Source organism: Schistocerca piceifrons, chromosome 4 (assembly GCF_021461385.2).
Source record: "Schistocerca piceifrons isolate TAMUIC-IGC-003096 chromosome 4, iqSchPice1.1, whole genome shotgun sequence".
NCBI lineage: Eukaryota > Metazoa > Arthropoda > Insecta > Orthoptera > Acrididae > Schistocerca > Schistocerca piceifrons.
The window spans coordinates 535,943,234-535,968,227 of record NC_060141.1 but is presented as its reverse complement, the minus strand read 5'-3'; positions in this window follow the sequence as shown (position 1 = coordinate 535,968,227).

Below are 24,994 nucleotides of genomic sequence, written 5' to 3'. Positions count from 1 at the left end.
GACAATCAGAGAAACAGACAATATGGGAACCAAAATAAATATTATCAGGGGAGACAGAATAACTTTAGACGCAACGGTCCAGCGCGCAGTTTCGATTCAGGGAGAAATTCTCCACCACGTGACCGACAAGAAAGAAACTATGGAATCTACCGAAATGACGACAGACGATACGATCATAACGACAGACGTCAATTGCATCAGAACTGGCGGGATTCAAACAGAGCAGGGCCCTCTCGTCACGGTGAATTTGTAGAAGTTAGGTCTCCAAATCCCAATAACGACGCGCGCCAACAAAGAGACAATAGGCAATGACTCACACCGATGGCAGCCACAAAACGTTCTTATGACACTAACGACGCAGCTGCCGTAGCTAGTAATTACGTAAAAATGGAAGACATTAGGGACATCTTACTCCAGGAACACGACATAAAACATATCAATATTGCATATCGTGTGATTCACATTACAGTAAATGACGTAAAATTTACGGCAGTACTTGACTCTGGCAGTCCCATCTCAGTAATTAGTGTAACAGCCTTTAGCAAATGTAACAAATCGAACGATTGCCCTACACTTCCGTTACGTAAGATTAAATTACAAGGTGCAATCTTTGGAAAAAGTGTAGATCTACGCCAGCAAACCAATTTAGAATTCTTTTGTCAAAGCCACAGCTTCTCTATAAACTTTCTTATTGTTCCATTATTGTCGACGGAAATTATATTGGGAGTAGACTTTTTGAATGAATACAAAGCAATCTTAAGCTTTCACGATGCTGAAATAAGTTTAGAGAAAGAAGGTAAGTCAATAGCTTTGAAATTTGAAGACTGGCTCTCAAACCATGACGAGGAAATTAATCGGCTTTACCTTCTGTTAGACAACAGTTCGGACTTTTCTACGGAACTAGACACTAACAATCACTCTGCAAGTACTGACAGGGATGATATCGACGGCGCATTTGACATTAATAAGTTAATTCAGAATAAAATTCAAACAATTGAGAATTGTAATGACACTGATAGGCAGGACCTTTTTGAGATTTTACAAGCACATTCCACAGTTTTTACTCATAAAACAGGAACAATCAAGGGATTTCAATACCAATTTCGTGTTCGTGAGCATACTAAATTTTGTGTTAGACCATATGTAATTCCAGCACATTATAGGGACCGTGTTAGAACAGAAATACAATCTATGCTTGACGAGGGCATTATTGAGCCTGCAGTAAGCTCATACAACAATCCATTACATGTTGTTGAAAAGAAAAATGGATCGATCAGACTTGTCTTAGATTCGAGACAAATCAATACGATCATTATTCCTGAAACAGACAGGCCGCAGACGATGGAAGAACTTCTTCAAAATTTTAATGGTGTAAAAGTGTTGTCTTCCATTGATCTCAGATCCAGCTTTTATCAGATCGAACTTCATCCAGAATGCAGAAAATACACAGCTTTCCTTTGTTTCGGCGTTTGTTATCAGTTTCGGAAACTTCCCTTTGGTTTGAACATTTCTTCAGCAGCATTTATTCGCGGGCTAAATTCCATATTACCTGAGTTCTTAAAACGTCACATCACCTTATATGTGGACGATATTCTAATAGCGGAAGCTTCATGGGAACAGCATAATCGCATCCTCAACAGTCTGTTACGTATTTTTGCAGAATCTGGAATTACAGTTAACTTGGAAATGTCTGAATTCGGTAGGTCAAAGGTGAGGTTTTTGGGACATATTATTTCTTCTGAAGGCATTCAGCCGGATCCTGAAAAGTTAGAAGCAATCAGAGCCATTCCAGTTCCATCCACAAAAAGACAAGTCCGCAGTTTTCTAGGTCTCGTAAATTTTTACCGTCGTTTTCTGAATATGCAAATTCTAGTTACACCAAAACTTTGTTCTCTCACTGGAAAAAATACTATTTGGAACTGGGACGAACAAGCACAGTTGGAATTCAATTCTTTGAAAGAAGCGTTACTTCACGCGCCAATACTAGCTCATCCTGATCTGTCACAAGATTTCTGCCTTAGCACGGATTCTTCTAAAGTCGGTCTTGGTGCCCATTTATTTCAAGAAGCCATAGAAAATGACACTACCATTCAGAAAACCATTGCTTTTGCTAGCCGAGTGCTAACAAAATCTGAAAAAAATTATTCCGTTACTGAATTAGAAGCTTTAGCTATCGTTTGGGAATTTAACAAATTCCGTTTCTTTCTTTCTGGTAAGCACGTAAAAGTATACAGTGATCATCGTGCATTACAATTTCTTATGTCTTCAAAATTAAATCATGACAGGTTAAAACGTTGGGCATTGTTTCTGCAAGAATTCCGCTTCACAATAGTCTACATTCCCGGCAAGGAGAACATTGTTGCGGACGCACTGTCACGCGCACCGGCTGGGCTTGAGAAAAGTACCACAGAAGGCAACCTCGAGAAAAATTTCAGTATTCTTTACATTCAGAAAGTCGCCTTTGAAAACTTCATCAACACATCTTTAAAGGACATTGCTCATGAACAAGATAAAGATCCGATTTGGAAAGACATCAAGAGCAAATGGCATGAAAAGACACACACACAGATTCGGCATTATTACCTGGTTAGAAACAACATACTCTTCAAACGCTGCACTGTTGATGACAAGCTATGGGTAATTTGCATTCCAGACGATTTTGTTAATAAGCTCATTTGGTACATTCATTTCAGCTACGCACATTTTGGTCCACGAAAATGTTATCATATTCTTCGAACGACTTGTTATTTTAACAATATGGAAAAGCGAATTCGAAGAGTCTTGTCTATTTGTAAACTTTGTCAAAAGGCGAAACCATCTACTGTCTCACATCGTGCTCCGTTGTTTCCTATCATTCCTTCTAAATTAAAAGAATTTGCTGCTGTTGATCTCTTGGGACCGCTTGTCAGAACATCTAATGGATTTTCGTACGTTCTAGTCGCTGTTGAACTTACTTCAAAATTTGTTTCTTTCACACCGTTACGTAAAGCCACTGGACGGTCTGTATCCAACGCCTTTGTTAAAAATTTCTTACGTGAAGTTGGACACGTTAGTAAAGTCATTTCAGATAACGGACCGCAATTCAGATCTGCTGTTTGGTCACGCATGCTTCGCAACCATAAAATCAAACCTGTTTTTATTTCATTGTACTCACCACATTGCAACCCGTCTGAACGGATTATGAAAGAAATCAATAAGCTTTGCAGACTTTATTGTCACAGAAAGCATCAGCATTGGGACAGATATTTACACTTATTTCAAAACGTGCTGAATGAAATGCCTCACGACTCCACTGCTTTACCACCTACTCTTGTACTGAAGAATGAAGAACCACCGAACAGAATCAGAGAGCTTGTACCTTTCCCGAATACACGTAAACTTCGACACAAAGACATAATTGATTTGGCTCTTAAAAATATAAAATCTGCAGCAGACAAAAGGAGAAAACTACACGGTAAAGCAAATGCAAGGAAATTGTATATTGGTCAGAAAGTTCTCATTAAAGCTCATTCATTGTCACATAAGAAGAAACACTTGAGTCACAAATGCTTTCTAGTTTACAATGGACCTTACAGAATCCGACGTATACCACATGATAATTGCGTTGAAGTTGAAACTCTGCGTACTAGGAAGAGTAAAGGTTTACACCACATTTCTCATGTAAAACCATTTATTGACAGATAATCTGCTTTTTAACTTTGTCTTTGCCATAAAACGTTTCACTTCACGTTACTAGTATGCTTTAGGAACTGTTACCATGCAACAATGTTTGAAGTTAAATATCCAATCAAGAACCAAGAGAACTTATTTAAACAGAAATGACGAATGCATTGTTATAGTAAACAGACGTCACAGTGTCATTGTGTGTGTACATTCTTGCTTGTTTGTTGCACGATTACGTAACGACTATAAGGCTCACATACTTAGAACATTTACCAGTACTGCTAATGAGATTTTAATGCAACATTTTGGTTTATTTGAAAATACATTCTGAATTTAAAGTGCTTTCTGAGAGATACCAGATGACACAGAGGTTAGTTTATGTGACAGCTACACGATTTTATCACGACGCTACTAATGAGTGACAATTTACAATGTCGCTTTTGCGGTGTATCTGTTTTATATCTGCACAGTTTTCTGAATTCTTCTGGAAAGAAAAACATGTTTTAGTAGTAACTTTTGTGGTATAGCAACAATGAGACACCCTTTTTCGTGGCACAACATTACGTTACTGTACAGTACTTTCTTCATCACGCCAATAAGCATAATAACTACGATATCTATACGCAAAGCATTTCACTTTTGTTTATCATGAGGTAAGTACAGTGGCTTCTGCAGAACTTAGCTTTTGGAGGAAAATAACTACGACACTTCCACAGAGATTATCTTACAACAAGATGCACATTTAGCGCTACAGGACACGCAATTCAGTGATCAATTTTATACTTAAAACATTTATTTTTAAAGATTTTTGAATTACAAAGAAAGTTTTCCGTGATATATTTCATTCCATTGGTGTAATCTGTAACACCTGAGGGTATAATTACATTAATCCTCAGGGGGGTATACGCCTACTTTGTGTACCATGTGTGTGGCAACCACAAGGAACCCTAGCTAATATGGTATTTGCTTATATAACTTTACACATCGGTACCATATTTCTCTAACACACAAATTACACAGCTATCTGATCATGTAACTGAGAGATAAACTTTTTTTATTACATCAGTGACACACGTTTACGCAATTACACAGTTGGGTAACTTCACACTTATGAAACTGTATTTTGTCTGTACTTTGTAAACTGATCATATTTTTTCGGACACATTGTGATGCTATGAGAGCTTTGAATGATGTATTTGGTATGAGATCATGATTTTTAAAGTACGTTTGAGGCAGATGACACTTTTGACATGAGCAGAGAATTTTTTTTAATTATTGGAGGAAGCTATGACGATTTTGAGATTTGACTGAGGTGTTATGATGTTATTTATACGACGACGATGTGTATTATGCTGCTGAGGTATGTTTACGAATAATAGGCTGAGGCTATATGAGTTATTTGATTATGCTTCATATTTATAATGACGAAATATTGACGAGTGTCGATGGATACGTATATGTGTAATAAGGTAAGGAGTAATGAATAGTGGGTAGGGACTCTTGACTTGTGAAAAAGGATGTTGGAAACCAAGAAACGTACTTTAAGAGTTATGAAATGTGTGTGTATATTCGTGAATGTATTACAATGCAGACGAAAATTTTTTTGGACACTGTTATATCAATAGCATTTTGTTTCTACACATTTGCAACGCACATTCTTGACCTGTTAAATATTTTTATGTGAGACTGTCTCTGTAGCGGAAACTGCTGTCGTAAATATTTCCGTAAGAAAATGAAGTGACCACCTGCACGTAATGCGTCGTGGGCACCCAGCTGTGTCAGACGCCTGGAGAAAAAGCCATTAGCGCGTGCCTTTCAGAGCACAGGAAGAAAAAAAAAGGCCATTATCCTGGCCATTGTCATTCCTTTAGAGAAAGCATCGCAAATCCGACACGCTGATTACTTGGAAACATATCGTACTTTCTGATATTTACTGAAATGCCTAATGAAATGACGAGAAATATTTGTACATCTGCACACCTGATTATGACAAGTGTCTTTCTACGAGAGTTGAGAGAATTTCTACTGACTTACGAAATGCCACATGACTATTGAATGATGTTTTTATGCTTTGGTTTGCGTAATTGCTTATTTCACTTGATATCTGGTTTCCAGCTGTGTTGCAGCATTGCTTTTATAAAATAAAATGCATTTGCTAATGTGAACACTTTCTGTCAACAGATCTATTAAATAATTATTTTATGATCCACATTCTTTAAAAAAGGAGCACTTGGAAAGGAAAGAACAATAAGAAGGAACTAGTAACTGCATACATAATATTCTTTTCAAGTACATGGTAATATTTCTTTTACAATAAGTTGTTGTGGTGCACCACTTTAATTACATAGACATTAAGATGTGAATATACATTTCCCTTATCTGCATTGTTGTTTAGTGTAATATTTTTTCTGCTTGCGCTATGTCATGTTTAGGTATAAGTTGCTGCTGTTTGCCAGGCATAGTGTTATTGAATTTGACTTTTGCTCATTTATGCTGCTAGCTTTGCCAATTTGCATTTTTTGCATTGCTGTTTGTGTTGATTTGTTATGTGATGCTGCATTGCCTCGTTCCTTAGTTTAGCATCTGACCTCAGTAGATTTAAGTTAGCTTAAGAGGGGGTAGCCTCTAAGAGAATGAGTTGCGATGAATTGAAAGAAATGCATTGAGAAAACAGGTTTAGGTAGGATTTTCTTGGAAATCAATGTTGAGGTAAGAAATGTGTGAACATATAAATACAGAAAGCATGCTTAGATAGAATTTTTTTGGTGGAAACAAAGGAGGAAGTAAGAGGAAAGATATATGAAGTTTTGGGTTGGACTGCAGTAGCAAATGTTACACTGAAAACGAACCCTGTCCTTTCCTATTGGTGTTATCCCACTATGTGTTTATGTACCCTTGTGTATTTGTTTTCTTCCTGTCTCTGTGTAGTTTCATAGAATTTTTTTCTTCTTTTAATATTAAGCCACATTCTCTATGATGAGGAATACTGTTATCCTCAAATATAATTGGCACTAATGATATGTTATTTACTTTGTAAAGATGTTAGACATTATTCATTCTGTTTAAATGCTCATGTGTGAAGTTGATGTTTCACAAGTTATTCTGATCTTCTATGTATGTACTCATGTCATAATTCCTGTACCACTGACGTATATGTCTATTTCTATTCTTTTGTAAAGCCTGTACTACAAATGTTATCTGTATTGTTATGTTCTTTAATGATATATTTTGTACCTTTGTTATTGTATTCTTATGTTATAAATTTGTAATTGTCACCAGTTCATGATATTATTAACTTGTAAGTTACATTTCACTGCCCACGTTTCTGTTGGTCATAGTATATGGACAATATGTGAGAAGTTGGGACTGTTTGTGTTTGCACGTGTGTTAATAACTCAGCAAGGGACTGGATAACAGCATTGCTGGTTCTAAGGACAATTTCAAAAACTTTGTAAGTGCACAAGTGGTGTTTTATGGACTTGCTATATTATCCGCAAGACTCTTCGATGGTGATTGTGCACCTGCACAGTCACAACACATGGCTGCTGGCCATCTCTATAAGGACTACAGTGGGTCTGCATCTTTGATGGCCCACCAATACCATTATTTCTACAAGGACTACAGTGGGTTTACATCTTTGATGATCCATCAATACCATTATTTCTACAAGGACTGCAGTGGGTCTGCACCTCTGGTGGCCCACCAATACCGTAATCTCTACCAGGAGTACAGTGGGTCTGCTCTGTGATGACCTACCTACCAATATTCATCAAAACTTCGATTGACTCTGCAGTGGGTTTGCTCTGTTGTGACCCAATACTTGTCTGCATGTCGAGAGTCAGCACTGTCTTTCCGTTGGAAGGACAACACTACTTCTTCAAGACTGCATGGAAATCCACTACTTCTGTGTGCATTTTCTTCTACTGCTCAGACTTTGAGAAAAACACTATTTTACAGTAATGAACAATCAGGACTGTCTTTATGGACTGTGAGAAAATTTTAGCTTTTGACCAACATTGTATCAATAAGTGTGTGCATTTGATTTCTTTGTTATTGTAATTATGAAAAATTTTATCAAATCATTATTGGCCACTGCCCAAAAAAAAATTTGTAAAATTTTTGTGGGGAGCATGGGGGCTGTGTAAGTAGGCTGTTTTTGTTTTCTCTATGTAAGTAGGCTGTTTATGTTTTCTTATTGGCAACGTTACGTAGCGCTCAATATGAAAATCACTGGCTGTGCTGTGTGCAGTCTGTGGCTAGTTTGCATTGTTGTCTGCCATTGTAGTGTTGGGCAGCAGCAGCTGGATGTGAACAGCGCGTAGCGTTGCGCAGTTGGAGGTGAGCCGCCAGCAGTGGTGGATGTGGGGAGAGAGATGGCGGAGTTTTGAAATTTGTCATGAACTGCTATATTTATATATGATGATATCAAGGTAAATACATTGTTTGTTCTCTATTAATATCTTTGATTTGCTAACTATCCCTATCAGTAGTTAGTGCCTTCCATAGTTTGAATCTTTTATTTAGCTGGCAGTAGTGGCGCTCGCTGTATTGCAGTAGCTTGAGCAGCGAAGATTTTTGTGAGGTAAGTGATTTGTGAAAGGTATAGTTTAATGTTAGTCAGGGCCATTCTTTTGCAGGGATCTTTGATAGTCAGATTGCGTTGCGCTAAAAATATTTTGTGTCAGTTTAAGGACAGTCGTGTATAATTGTTCAAAGGGGACGTTTCACATTTAAGGCATCTGTGAGGGGGAGAGGGGATCCGGTATTAGAATCAGACTTTAAAACGCCTTCAGCCGAGTCAAGATGAAATATGGGAGAGTGGATAAATAACATTACATCAAAATTTATAAGATCACAGGGGGAGCGACAACAAACCGACTACTCATATTGGCTTGTAGAATGTATGAGTTTGGTGATATATCATTTGACTTTCGGAAAAACGTCAGCCACACAATTCTGAAGGTTGCAAGAACCGACAAGTGCGAGAATTATCGTACAATCAGTATAACAGCTCATGCACCCAAGTTGCTGTCAAAAATAGTATACCGAAAAGTAGCAAAGGATCCTTAGATGTCGATCAGTTTGGGAGTAGGGAAGGTAAAGGCGCCAGAGAGGAAGTGCTTACGTTCAGAATAGTAATAAAAGCAACCTGGAAAAAGTGTTCGATAACCTATAACGGGGCAAGATGTTCGAAATTCTGAGAAAAATAGGGATAACCTGTAGGGAAAGACGTGTAAATCGCGATATGTACAAGAAACTAAGAAGGAAAAAAAAGACTGGAAGACGAAGAACGAAGTGTTCGGAATAGTAAGGGTGTAAGACAAGGATGTAGCCTTTCTCCCCTACTGTTCAGTCTGTACATGGAAGAAACAATTAGGGAAATAAACGAGAGGTTAAAGACTGGATTAAAATTCAAGGTGGAAATATATGAATGGTAAGATTTGTTGATGACATAGCTGTCGTCAGTGAAAATGAAGAAGAATTACAGGATCAGACGAAAGTAATCAGAAGTAGCACAAATGAGAACAGCGAAAAACTGAACATCAGAATTGGGGATCACTAAGCAGACGAAGTTAAACGATTCTGCTACCAAGGACGCAAAATTGACCATAACTGACGGTGCCAAAAGAACATTTAAAACAGACTAGAAATAGCAAAGAATGCATTCCTGGCCAAGAGAAGTATATTAGTATCAAACATAGGCTTTAATTTAAGGAAGAAATTTCTGATAATGTACGTTTGGAGTCCAGAATGGTAATGGAAGATCGACTGTGGGAAAATCGGAACAAAAGAGAATCGAAACATTTGTGAAGTGGTGCTACAGACGAATGTTGAAAAAGAAGTAGATTGTTAAGATAAAGAATGAGGAGGTTCTCCACACAATCGGCGAGGAGAGTAGTATGGGTAAGACGGTGGCAAGAATAAGGGATGGGATGATAGAACGTTTGTTAAGACGTTGGGATAACCTTCAATGATAGCTCAGACAGCTGTAGAGCGCTAAAACTGTAGAGGAACACGGAGACAGAAATACATCCAGCAAATAATCGAGGACATAAGTTGCAAGTGCTACTTGAGCTGAAAAGGTTGGTACAAGGGAGGAATTAGTGATGGGGCGCATCACACCAGTCAGAAGGTTAATAATGAAAAACTGTCTTTAGACATGAAATAATTATAGAGTAATTATTGATATCAGAACTTCATTCCAATAATTAATTACGTGGTTTATGCTTGTAACTAAAAACGTCATTCATTTCCAGACTTAAGCTGTCTAATCGTATGTTAATTCCTTCCATTTCCTGGTGCCTGCTTTGCGTGTAATTTTCTCCGTAGTTTACTTAGGCACGTGGTGTGCCAGTTTCGGTGCAGTGGCTCCAGGAGAGAGTCTTGCTGTTGAGACCGACCACAATGGTAGTCGTGGTCTGCCTTTCAAAGCAGTCGCCTTCCGAGAACGCTAGGCGAGAGAGAGTCAATAACAGATAAAAATCTGAGCGTTCGATGAGAGGTCACAGACCCGCATTCAGAACAGGATTTCATATCTCTTTTTAATGCTCTTCGCTGTCTTCGGTGCTGTTACTTGTCGGGTGAGTAATCTCTAGGTTAAAAGGTGTAAGAGGACCCTCGCAGCCTGATACCAGAATAGGAGAAGTCAGGATGCCAGTATCCAGGAACTACAGATACGGAGACGAGAGTATTAGCTGAAGTAAGGCATTTAGCTGAGAAATGGGAGAGTAGCTCAGAATTTTTAAAGAACTGCATGCGCTTTTCTAGGAAGGTAAAAAGCTGTGAACAAAAATATTATCGCCCAGCATTTTGCTTAGCGTTCTCCATCGCTAGATGGAAACTGAACGGGTATGAGGAGAGAACAGCTCTCCGGGCAATTGTCAGCTTTAGTGACCGGAGCCACTACCTCTCAGTCAAGTAGCTCCTCAACTGACCCCACATGGGCTGAGTGCACCCCACTTGCCAACAGTCACCAGAGAGTCACACATCCTGACCAACACGACAGCTCTTAGCTTCGATTTTCTGACGGGAACTCGTGTTACCACTGCGGCAAGGCCTTTGGCACGGTAAGTAGTTTATAGGCAATTTATACAGCAGTGCCACCAACAAAACCTGATGGCAAAACAAATGTTAACTGATACTGAGATCCCTTCAGTATATCACTGTTAATTCTCGAGGTAGGACTATTAAGATAGCTGTGATTTCCAACAACCCTATATCCGTTTACCGTAGTTAGACCACAGACCTTAGCCATGACGGCGAATAGTCGTTGAGCAAAAAGCTGGTAGCCAGCAGGTTCCACCCCAAATGTAGAAGTACACTTTCGTCCCATTGTATCTCCCCCCTCCCCCTACGAACACAAACACACCAACCGCCACCCACTAACTCACCGCAGCCGCCACCATGGAAAGGTCGCAGCAGACCGCGCGATGTTTCACAAAAGCAGCTAAAACACCCGGTCATGAAATCCTTCATTGTATGATCTTCGCAGAACAGACAGATTCATAGACTTAGACAGAAAATTCAGTGTTAACATAAGATGGTCAGCGACACTGATACGTCACGATCTTTTCACGAGTGAAGATGTTAAACAACCTAAGAGCTAGAAGCTAGAACTATACTAAGTCGTATATGAACAGCTATTGAAACATATCAAAATAGAAAGATGTTAAGCATTATTCAGGTCGTACTTTAAGAGTTGCATATTTTACTGCTAATCAAAACGGACTCCGCCTTGGGTTTGGTCTCTGTCACGGCTTATATCTTAAATTAAAATTATCAACATCCCACTATAAGGAAAACCCCTCGCGGCCAGTGGGCTTGTAAAACAGGACGGAGGCTCGGTCAGAGATTCAGAGGACTCTCTGCCCTAAATATCGGGAGTGTCACCAATGATGATGCACGAAATGCAAAAGGAAATGGAAACCACTACATCAACGACAATGTGTATCTACAGAACACGTTGACTGTTGAAGATCCCACCACACTTAAAAGACTGTGACTTATTTCCTCATTCAGATCTCCGAGAGGTGTCTGCCAAGCAGGGGAGATAACGCTGAGAAACAGTTTGAATGACCAACATAAGGGTGACATTCTGCGCGCCGTAGCGCGGAGTATCAGAAGGCTGGACGTTGTACGTACTCTAGAGAACATGAGAAAGAAATTGAAAAGGCCCACTCTAGTATAGTAGTGATAAGTGAAATAAAATGGAAAGAAGATAATAATTTCTGATCAGTCGAACATAGTGTGACAACAACAGCAACAGAAAATGGAATACTGCGAGTTGGATTCGTTATGTATCGGTAGGTAGGAAAGAGACTGAGCTAAATTGAACAACTGAGTGATAGAATTACTATTTTTAGAATCGGCAGCAAATTAACGCCAACAACAATAATGTAGGCGTACATACCGAGGTCAGAGACGGAGGATGAAGATAGAGAGTTTACGAGGATGTTGAGGGCTTGACTAATAATCATGGGAGTCAGAATTCGATAGCAGGGGAAGGAATAAAAGAGACGCATGAGATTACGAGCTCAGTAGTACAATGAGAGAAGAGACAGACTAATAGAGATTGCATTAAACTTCAGCCGGTAGTAGCCAAGAAACGCTTCAAAAATCAAAACAGGGGGAAGTGTAATTGATATAGACCAAGAGACACACAAAGATAGCAGCTGGATTACACCATGGTCCAGCAGAGATTCCGAAATCGGACATTGGATTGTAAGGCGTACCCGGGAGCAGATACAGACAGGGATCAAAATTTAGAAATGGTGAAGAGTAGACTGAAATTTAAGAAAATCTTCCGAAAGAATCAATGGGGAACTAAATGAGATACTGAAGTATTGAGGAATGGTCATGTGATATGATGTTCTCTAAGGATGTAGGTACGACACTAATGAATACCACAGTTGTAGTTCAGTTGAATAGGAATGGATATCTCTAAAAGGGGCAATCACCAGAGATGGACAAACAAATATAGTACACGTAACGTAACTGCAAAGAAACTTTCGGTAACAGAAGGAGTACTTCAAATGACAGACTAACGAGGGAAGTACAAAAACGCTCATAAAAGTCAATAATACAGCAACATAACTCACTTAGGACTGGAATAAATAGGAAGAGCAGGGAAACTAAGGCTACAGAAAAAATACACAGAAGTAGAAAAAGAAGTGGGCGTCGGAAGAACTGATTCAATATGAAGAAAAATCAAAGTAACCTTCCGTGAAATTAAAAGCAAAACCGTCAGCATTAAGAGTGAGGGAGGAATTCCACTGCTAAACGTGGAGGAGACAGTGGGTTAGTGACAAAAATACAACGAAGGTTTCTGCGACGTGGAGGAAATTTCTGCTGACGTGGTTGAAGAAGAGACGGATGTTGATATGGAAGACATAGTTGATACAGTGTTACACTCAGAGTTGAGCAGAAGTTCGTGAGACCTCAAATAATATAGGTGAGATACATAAAGTTACTTCTGAGTTTCTAAAATCGTTGGAGGAAATAGCACCCAACCGACTATTCAAATGGATTTGTAGTATCTATGAGACGGAAGGATACCAGACGTACGGAAAAATGCTGTCCATGCAATGCGGAAGACAGTTATGGTTGATGGGAATAAGAATTATCGCACGCTCTGGTTCACAATAAATGTATCCATGCTGTTATCAGGAATATTACGGAGAAGAATGGAAAAGAAAATGATCTCTTTCTTCATCATTAGTTTGGCTTTAGGGAAGTTAAAAGAAGCAGAGAGACATTTCTGATGTTGTACTTGATAATGGAACCAAGGCTTAGCAAAAATTAAGACAAATTGATGGGATTTGCTGATAATACAAAATGAGGCAAAAATTTCGAAATTCGGAGAAAAATAGATTTGTAAATGAAGCACAAAATGTTCAATATGCTGACTAACCAGCAAGGGAAAACATGACGAGAAGACCTGGAATGTAGCGTTTGAATTAAAAAGTGTTACTCTTCAATACGTACATCCAGGAATAAAAGACGGATGGTTCAAATGGCTCTGAGCACTATGGGACTTTAGTGCTGAGGTCATCAGTCCCCTAGAACTTAGAACTACTTAAACCTAACTAACCTAAGGACATCACACACATCCATACCCGAAGCAGGATTCGAACCGACGACCGCAGCGGTTGCGCGGTTCCAGACTGTAGCGCCTAGAACCGCTCGGCCAATCCGTAAAAGACAGAAATAAAGGAAAAGTTCAAGAGTATGATGAAAATGCAGAGTGAAATAAATATCAGTGATAAGATTGACTGATGGTATTAGTGCAAGTGAAGAACAATTGCAGGGACTTGAATAGAAAGATCGGTCTAATGAGTAAAGAATACGGAGTGAGAAAAAACGCAACAAAGACAAAAGTAATGTGTAACAGAAATTGGATTGGAGATAAACTTAAGATGAAATAGCAGCCCACGAAACAGGCGTTAAGTGATGGAATTCCGCAAGATAACAAATGACGGATGAAGAAGAGAGGACATAAGAACACATTAGAACAGGCAGTGAGGACACCCTGGCAAAAAAAAAAAAAAAAAAAAATACTGGTATGAAGCATAGGTTTTAATTTGAGAACACAATTTCTAAAGACATACGTATGGAGCATATCATTGTATGGTATCACGGGCAGTGGGAAAATCGGAACAAAGAGGACTGAAACGTTTGCGATTTGGTGCTGTAGAATAATGTTAATTAATTGGACGGATAAGGTAAGGACAGGAGAGTTTCTCCACAGAAACAGCGAAAGTAAGAACATATGGAACATGCTAACAAGGAGAGGGTGCAAGATGATCGGTCACGTGTTACGACATCAGAAAATACACAGAAGCGCCAAAGAAGCAAGTATAGCCATGCGTTTTCAAATATATAAATGTGTAAACACGTAGAATACGGCGCTGCGGTCGGCAACAAGTGTCTGGCGCAGTTGTTGAACGGTTACTGCTGCTACAATGGCAAGTTATCAAGATTTAAGTGAGTTTGAACGTGATGTTACAGACGGCGCACGAGCGATGCGACACACCTCCGAGGTAGTGATGAAGTGGCAATTTTCCCATATGACAATTTCACGAGTGTATCGCGAAATTCAGGAATTCGGTAAAACATCAAATCTCTGACATGACTGCTGCCGGAAAAAGATCCTGCAAGAACGACACCAACGACGACTGAAGAGAATTATTTAAAGTGACAGAAGTGCAACCGTTCTGCAAATTGTAGCCGATTTCAGTGCTGAGCCATCAACAAGTGTCGTCTTTCGGAGCCGAAGGTCATCTCGTATACCCTTGATGACTGCACGACAAAAACCTTTACGCCTCGCCTGGGCCCATAGACACCGACGTTTTACTGTTGATGACTGGAAACATGTTGCCTGGTCTGACGAGTTTCGTATCTAATTGTATCGAGCGTCAGGGCGTATAGAGGTATGGAGACAACCTCATGAATCCCTGGACGCTGCATGTCAGCAGTTGATTTCTGAAGCTGCTGGAGGCTCTTTAATGGTGTGGGGCACGTGCAGTTGGAGTGATATGGGACTGCTGACACATCTAGATACGACTTTGAGAGTTAAATGAAAATGAGCGTTTGGCGTCATTGGCCGTGAGAGCCCTTAAGGTGCGATCCCGAACACGGCTACAGCGACCGACCGCGGCTGCAGAAGACAGATGGCAACGCTGCCGCCTGCAGTCGGTGGGTTGCGAAACGCAGCGACAATCTATGCAGTTGCCGGGAACAACTGCGCGAGGCGAGATGTCTGTTAACACTACCGCTGTTATTGGAAGAGGAAAACAATGACATTTTAATGTTGCATGCATTCCAGGAAAAGACGAAAGCTCGTAAAGCCTTTATATAAAGTAGAACTCAGAAGGTAGTTACACAGCACTGATAAAAAGACATTTGGTAGGTGAAGAAAATATCTTCAGGAGCTACTGTCGTTTAAATAAAAGACAGTTTAATTTCGTGCTCAGTTTTATTAAAGATGACATAAAACCACAGTGCCCAAGAAATGCAATAAGTGCAGAAGAAAAATTATATTTGACGCGGAGGTAAACCTCCAAAATGTTATACATTATTAGATTGTGCTGCAGTTCCAAGACTTTGTGAGGGAGTTGTGGAGGTTGAAGGGCTGCTGTTATCACTTGGCTGACGTGTATTGCATTGTGCAGTCATTATTTCATGATCAGAAACGATCGTACTAATTTTTCTTTTGGCTTCTGCTTTATAAACTGGAGGCAAAACTCCTTACAACTGTGATGATGTGACGGAAAAATAAGTCAATATAATCGTATTTGTGCTCCAAAAACGCTTTTAGTAAATTTTGCCTCATTTCGTCCCTTTCTTTCCACATTTTTAATATCGTATCATCATTACTACGAACTTCACTACGTTTTCTTTTCCGTGCTGGCACATAACGTTCATCGCTTGGTACCACACACGTTCCACCACTATTTTCTATTGTCTGTGTTTCTGCCGTATTTCTTCCTGTGATGCCGAAAGGTCCAGTTGACGATTTCGATCTCCAATGTCTTCTTGGCTTTCTTGTACTGGTGTCTGTGATGATGTCAATGTAATATCTGTTCCTCCAGATCTGTGTTGTGGAACGATAGCTGCTCGTGTCTTTTTTTTTTAGAAATTTTTGAGGCAGCAGAGCCGTTCCTGATTTGCTTTTCTTCTTGAACCTCTGGTAACCGTCCCTTAAAAATTTCCACTTCTTCTTACAGTCATCATCTGTAAATGGAAATTATATTAGCTGTATGTTTTCGTTTGTTTCAGATTGTTGGCCATAGCCGAAAATTACCGGTCTTTATCATCTGCCTATCGTATATCACCATCTTACATATCAAGAGTTGTTAAAAATGTTTTGAAGATATTAAGAATAACGCTGTGCCCATGTTGATGCAACCTTCTACTGAATCAGATTTCAGACGTATTAAAGAAGAATTTTCGCTTAAATGGAATATACCTAATTGTGTAGGCGCCATAGGTGGAAAACAGGTTCGCATAATGGTACCAGAGAAAAGTGAATCTCTGTTTTTTAATTAGAAAGAGTTTTTTTCAATTGTTCTGTTGGCTATTGTGGACGCAAATTGTAAATTCATTAGCCTTGATGTTGGCGCTTACGGAGATGAGTCTGATGACGGTATACTTCATAAATTGGCTATGGGCAAGAAAATAGACTAAAAGGAGTTTAATGTACCTCCACCAAATTGTTTGCAAGGCTCAACTGTGATATTACCACATTTCGTGATTAGAGACGAATCGTTTGCTCTCAGTGATTGTATGATGAAGCCTTATCCCAGAAGAGTTGCTACATCACATCGAGACAAAGATATCTATAATTATAGATTATGCGGTGCTCGTTGAGTGTCTGGAAACGCCTTTGGGCTATTAAGCCAAGTATTTAGGGTATTATATAGTCCTTTTGCTATGGCGCCTGACGTGGCTGACGACCTCGTTTTGTCGGCACGTTGTTTACACAATTTGCTGCGAGACGGTTATCTTAAAGAAAACGGTATTCCGTTTTATAGCTATAGTGTTAACGAAGCAACCAGCCAAAACAAATTTCATAGCTTTTCTCGTTTTGGAGAATTTCTAAACAGCAATGGTTTTGAAATTAGAGAAAAACTTACAGATTGTTTTCTCCAGTGAATACGGTTCTGTGGCGTGGCAAGAGGCAGCAGTTAACAACGGGTTGTGAATAACAATGGATTTTAAACAATGATTCATGTAAGACGAAATATACAGGTTCATCCATTGATAGTGACCAGGCCAAATATATCACGAAATAAGCATCAAACGAAAAAACTACAAAGAACGAAACTCGTCTAGCTTGAAGGGGGAAACCAGATGGCACTATGGCTGGCCCGCTAGATGGCGCTGCCAAAGGTCAAACGGATATCAACTGCGTTTGTTTAAATAGGAACCCCCATTTTTATTACATATTCGTGTAGTACGTAAAGAAATATGAATGTTTTACTTGGACCACTTTTTTCGCTTTGGGACAGATGGCGCCGTATTAGTCACAAACGTATAAGTACGTGGTATCACGCAACATTCCGCCAGTGCGGACGGTATTTGCTTCGTGATACATTACCCGTGTTAAAATGGACCGTTTACCAGTTGTGGAAAAGGTCGATATCGTGTTGATGCATGACTTATGTGCTCAAAATGCCCAACCGGCGTGTGTTATGTATGCTGCTCGGTATCCTGGACGTCATCCAAGTGTCCGCACCGTTCGCCGGATAGTTACGTTATTTAAGGAAATAGGAAGTGTTCAGCTACATGTGAAACGTCAACCACGACCTGCAACAAATGATGATGCAAAAGTAGGTGTTTTAGCTGCTGTCGCGGTTAATATGCACATCAGTAGCAGACAAATGGCCCGAGAAAAGAGAATCTCAGAATCGTCGGTATTGAGAATGCTACATCAACATCGATTGCACCCGTACCATATTTCTATGCACCAGCAATTGCATGGCGACGACTTTGACCGTCGTACACAGTTCTGCCACTGGGCACAAGAGAAATTACGAGACGATGACAGACTTTTTGCACGCATTCTATTAAGCGTCATTCACCAACAGCGGTAACGTAAATCGGCATAATATGCACTATTGGGCAACGGAAAATCCACGATGGCTGCGACGAGTGGAACATCAGCGACCTGGGCGAGTTAATATATGGTGCGGCACTATGGGAGGAAGGATAATTGGCAGCCATTTTATCGACGGCAATCTAAATGGTGTAATGTATGCTGATTTCCTACGTAATGTTCTACCGATGTTACTACAAGATGCTTCACTGCATGACAGAATGTCGATGTACTTCCTACATGATGGATGTCCGGCACATAGCACGCGTGCGGTTGAAGCGGTATTGAATAGCATATTTCATGACAGGTGGATTGGTCGTCGAAGCACGTTCACCGGATCTGACGTCCCAGGATTTCTTTCTGTGGGGAAAGTTGAAGGATATTGGCAATCATGATCCACCGACAACGCCTGACAACATGCGTCAGCGCATTGTCAGTGCATGTAGGAACATTACGGAAGGCGTACTACTCGCTGTTGAGAGGAATGTCGTTACACGTATTGCCAAATGCATTGAGGTTGACGGACATCATTTTGAGAATTTATTGCACTAATGTGGTATTTACAGGTAATCACGCTGTAACAGCATGCGTTCTCAGAAATGATAAGTTGACAATGGTAAATATAATACATTGGATCAACCGAAATAAGATGTTCAAACGTACCTACGTTCTGTATTTTAATTTAAAAAATCTACCTGTTAACAACTGTTCGTCTAAAAATGTGAGCCGTATGTTTGTGACTATTACAGCCCCATGTATCCCAAAGCGAAAAAAGTGGTCGAACTAAAACATTCATATTTCTTTACGCACTACACGAATATGTAATAAAAAAATTGGAGTTCCTATTTTAAAAAACGCAGTTGATATCCGTTTGATCTATGGCAGCGCTATCTAGCCGTCCAACCACAGCGCCATCTTGGTTCTCCTTTGAAGCTAGACAAGTTTCGTTCTTTGTAGTCTCTTCGTTTGATGCTTATTTCGTGAGATATTTGGCCCGGTCACGGTCATGGACCACCCTGTATATACTGCTGCCTTTTTAACATATTCATATAATAATTGTTAACGCACATATGTATCTATTTGTTAGTAAATAATTGGTTGAATATATGTACTTGTTTTATTTAACTCATGTGCCACAGCTTTCCAGACGTTATCTTTCACTAAAACATTTCTGTATTCTTCATGTCCTGCGTCACAAGTTACAGAATATTTTGCCACACTGTTGTTAATTTTTCGTCATCGGAGTCCGAGAAACTCATTGTCACTGAATTGGGTGTGTTTGGCCAGTAAAAGCAGTCTGCGGTCGCTATGCTATTCGGCGGCAGCGGCATTACTGGTTCCTGACCGTATGTGCGTTCCGCACGCCTCACATTGCAAACAATACCAGTCGCGCCGCCTGCAGCCGGTCGGTGCAGTCTGCGGTGAGCGTACGTGTTGGGAATCGCACCTTTACGGGGCAGGTTTCACCCGCCGTGGTGCAAGTCTTATTACATTCGTCGCCACATGGGTGACGTGCGCGCCGGATAGAGATGGAATGATGATGAAGACAACACAACACCCAGTCCGTGAGCGGAGAAAATCCCCGACCCAGCCGCGAATCGAACCCGGGCCCTTAGGGCGGACACTCTGAGAGGTGACAAGTAAGTAAGCATCCTGCATGATCATGGGCATCCATTTTCATGTCAATTGCGCATTCCGAAGCACTTAGGTAATTCCGGCAGGACAATGTGACAATCCATACGTTCAGAATTGCTACAGAGTGGATTCAGTAACAGTCTTATGACTTTAAACACTTCCCCTGGCCACTGAACACCCCGAGACACGAGCAGTATTGAGTATATCTGGGATGCTTTGCAACATGCTGCTCAGAAGAGATCTCCCCCCTCTCGTGCTCTTACGGATTTATAGACAACCCTGCAGGATTCATGGTGTCAGTTCCCCCCAGCACTTCCTCAGACATTAGTCGAGTCCATGCCACGTTGTGTTGCGGCACTTATGTGTGCTCGCGGGGGCGCTACACGATATTAGGCAGGTATACCAGTTTCTTTTGCTCTTAAATGTATTTTCCACTGTCGGAAAGGGAGCTTTAACGAGTAAAATCTGTAAGTGAAGACAGAGATTGAAGCAAATTCAACAGGGGTTGCAAGTGCTCCTCTGAGATGAACAGGTTAACCTAAGTCCTGGAGGAGAATATCAAACCAATTGAAGGACTAGTTACTAAAAAAATTAACATAAAACGGTAAAAGACCTTGCTATCTCAGAATATGATGTCGATTTCAGAATTGAAATGAGTAGAGATCTAAGGACTTTCGAGTTTACGATGGCTTTCTCAAGCCATATAGTCATCAATATTTTGTCCAACTAATTTTTTGCAATTTCAGAATAACTGAATGATTTAGTAAAGAGAAAGGGATTCACTGGTCGAGCAAGTCGTTAACACGTTCGTCCAAGGCTGGCCCTTATGTAACCAGTTAGTTGATAGGGTTTTTGGATTTCCTTCTGAGGGATACCGTACAAAATTGTGTCCAATTGGCGCTTTGGATCGTTAAAATCCTGAACTGGTTCGAGGGGTGCACCCGTAATGCCCAAGACGTTCTCAATTGGGGAGAGATCCGGCAACGTTGTGGGCTAAAGTAGGGTTTTTCAAGCAGTAAAAACTCTCGCAGAGTGTGGGGGGCGTTATCTTGCTGAAGTGTAAGCCCAGGAAAGCTTGCCATGAAGGGCAACATAATGAGGCATAGAATGTCGACTACATACCGCTGTGCTGTAAGAGTACTGCAGGTGATAACCAAAGGGATCCTGCAATGAAATGAAATGGAACCACAGACCATCAGCAGTGGGCAAAGGAGAGCATGGGTGCAATTTTGATATTAAAAATTAATTACTCATATTAATTAATTTATCAATTAATTACACCTCCACTCCCTGGTGAGATCATGGGTTTTTCTCAGACGCCTCATGGGTCCCTCCCCCTCCACATCCCTCCCCTATGGAAATGGAGAATTTGATATATTTGTGGGAAATTTAAGACATGGCGGGTAATTCAAATTTATTTGTGGGAACATCAAATTTTGTGTGTTTACCTTGAGGTTCGGATACCAACTGACCTATTTCACAACACCACTACCAGATGGTGATGTTGGCTGCCCCTACTCCCAATATCATTCCCACTCTACAATCCACTACCTCTCCCCTTCCCTCCCCTCCCCTATCTGGAAACTGATGGGAAAAAGTCTCAGTCTGGACTGGGCTGCCAGATAGGATTGTACACATAGCAGAATATTGTTTATTTAAATAATCTGAGCTGCTATTAATGAAGCATTAGACAGTAGTTTCTTCCAGTTTCGTCAATAACTGCTAGATGTGCAGCGGATATTAGTTGAGCACTGGCGAGTTGCTCTAGCTAGTCCAGCCAAGAGCCCTATATGGGAAGGATGAGTAATAATGAAAGGAGAGCAGGCTGTCGGTGAAGTGCAGGGGAGTAGCCTGCTGCCGATATACAAGTGAATAGCTGCTGGTGGGAGGAACATAAGGATCGGTAATGACAATATTACACCATCGACACACGGTCACATTTGCGCCAGTAGCAACATGCTCCTATATACAGGACTCCTGCAAAAACATAATTTGGAATTAAACATACTTATACCTATTTACAAGTCGCAAGCCGCATCCTAGAAAACAGAAACATTGGAAGTATGTCTTACGATATCGATTACGAATGTAGCGCTCATTAACTTACCTCAACTCGGTGCCTCAAGACGAAAAAGAAAACTACTTAGCCACCTCCAGTCACCTCCATTCTAGTGTAGCTCAATCTACCAAGTATATTGTGTACCTGAAGAGCCGGCCAGTCGAGAAACTGCAGCTCAAGACAACCTTCTTAAGTCTCTACTTCCGGCTGCCGACCACTCCCACCACAAGCCGCGGCACAAAGAGGCTGGACCTGTACTAACTGCAGTCCCACCGCTGACATAGATATCTCAGTTTAAAAAATCCGAAACAGAGACCTTGTTTTATCAATACACCTCGAGTTTCTCACATGAAGTGTAGTATCTTCCCGTTTGTTTTCGAACACATAAGAAATAGTACCATATAAGAGTCTAAACAAAGCTAAAGTTTCGTTACTTGCTGTGTAAGTCCGAACAACACTAGGACGCAGGCTACATTTCCTCATAAGTATTCTCTTATTAGGTAGAAAAATCTGTTCTTATATGTCACAAACTGTATCACAGGAGTAAAATACTAAACTCAGTTTTGGCTCATGACAAAGTGGTAAGACCATGGTATACCTCTGACACAGGATGCCACACACATTCCAACTCTCTTAAAGTATACAAATGTCTCATCACATACGACGTCTCTCAAGATAAGAACACAGAAAAGTTGCATTTATCAATTTACATTGTTAACACTTTAAGAAATCGATAGTATAGCTGACTTTATTACCATGATCATCTCTCCTTGTGTAGATGAGAGATTGAAATTCCGTTAAAGGATCTCGCCGCAACGAAAAAACTTCTGATTACCGCTCAAATTCTTGAATAATATCAGTGGTACACTTGCGCCCGCTTCTGGTCTCCTGACGACATGACATTGATACACAATTGATAATCCAATTAATTGAATTAATCATAAAAGTCTCTTAGATTGGTGAGTAATTTGTTTTTCTGCAATCGGATTACACTCGCCAGGTAACCATTACTCTGTAGGCTTCTCTCAGGCTAGGTAGTCGCTTCCTCTGACTCCAAAATGGGTGGCAACCGCCGTCAAATAGGTGAAGAAATCCAACGCTAATTGCGTTCTGTCTCTCAGTTGACTTTCATGTTGTTTGAAGTAAGTCACTTTGAATTCGGTATATTGTTCCTGAACTGATTCTGATGAGAGCCGTCTGTCTATGGGGAGGGAGGGGGGGGGGGGTGTACGATGTTTCATTCTCTTCTCCAGCCCCGCGACGCCTGCGCCATCGGACTGCATGTGAACAGTTGCCAGCGGGTCGCGAAACGCCCCCTGTGCATCAGGACTGTACCGCTCCCGGCTGACAACTCCCCCCTCGCTATGCCAGACAGCTCTTAATCATTCCAGACTCACAAAAGTATCTTAACCTTCTCGGAAGGACTGGGCGTTTAAATGTCGCTCCTTAAATACCAGGTTGTTGAACAATGTGCTTCCCCTCAGCCCTCCTGCAAACTAAAAAGTTCTGAGATTTGTTTTCGGAATATCCTGGAGCGTCTGAAGTAGTGATCAGTAACGAAGTACCTGACTACTGACCGCCACGTACCAAACGTTTATAAGTCTGCAGACCCATGTTTCCAGCAGAACACAGCCTTATAAACTACTAGCCATTAAAATTGCTACACCACGAAGATGACGTGTTACAGACGCGAAATTTAACCGGCAGGAAGAAGACGCTGTGATATGCAAATGATTACCTTTTCAGAGCATTCACACAAGGATGGCGCCGGTGGCGACACCTACAACGTGCTGACATGACGAAAGTTCCCAACCGATTTCTCATACACAAACAGCAGTTGACCAGGGTTGCCTGGTGAAACGTTGTTGTGATGCCTCGTGTAGGGAGGAGAAAAGCGTACAACCACATTTCCGACTTTGATAAAGATCGGATTGTAGCCCATCGCGATGGCGGTTTAAGGTATCGCGACGTTGCTGCTCGCGTTGGTCGAGGCCCAATGACTGTTAGCAGAATATGGAATGGGTGGGTTCAGGAGGGTAATACGAAACGCCGTGCTGGATCCCAACGGCCTCGTATCACTAGCAGTCGAGATGACAGGCATCTTATCAGCATGGCTGTATCGGATCGTGCAGTCACGTCTCGATCCCTCAGTCAACAGATGGGGACGTTTGCAAGACAACAACCCTGTGCACGAACAGTTAGACTACGTTTCTAGCAGCATGGACTATCAGCTCGGAGACCATGGCTGCGGTTACCCTTGACGCTGCATCACAGACAGGAGCGTGTACTCAACGACGAACCTGGGTGTACGAATGGCAAAACGTCATTTTTTCCGATGAATCCAGGTTCTGTTTACAGCATTATGATGGTCACATCCGTGTTTGGCGACATCGCGGTGAACGCACATTGGAGGCGTGTATTCGTCATCGCCATACTGGCGTATCATCCGGCGTGGTGGTATGGGGTGCCATTGGTTACACATCTCGGTCACCTCTTGTTCACATTGACGGCACTTTGAACAGTGGACGTTATATTTCAGATGTGTTACGACCTGTGACTCTACCCATCATTCGATCCCTGCGAAACCCTACATTTCAGCAAGATAATTCACGACCTCATGTTACAGGTCCTGTACGGGCCTTACAGAAAATGTTCGATGCTGCCCTGGCCAGCACATTCTACTGATCTCTCACCAACTGAAAACGTCTGGTCAATGGTGGCCGAGCAACTGGCTCGTCACAATATGCCAGTCACTACTCTTGATGAACTGTGGTATCGTGTTTTAGCTGCATGGGCAGCTGTACCTGTACATGCCATCCAAGATCTGTTTGACTCAATGCCCAGGCGTATCATGGCCGTTATTGCGGCCAGAGGTGGTTGTTCTGGGTACTGATTTCTCAGGATCTATGCACCCAAATTGCGTGATAATGTAATCACATGTTCGTTCTAGTATAATATATTTGTGCAATGAATACCCGTTTATCATCTGCATTTCTTCCTGGTGTAGCAATTTTAATGGCCGGTAGTGTAGAAACGTTCCT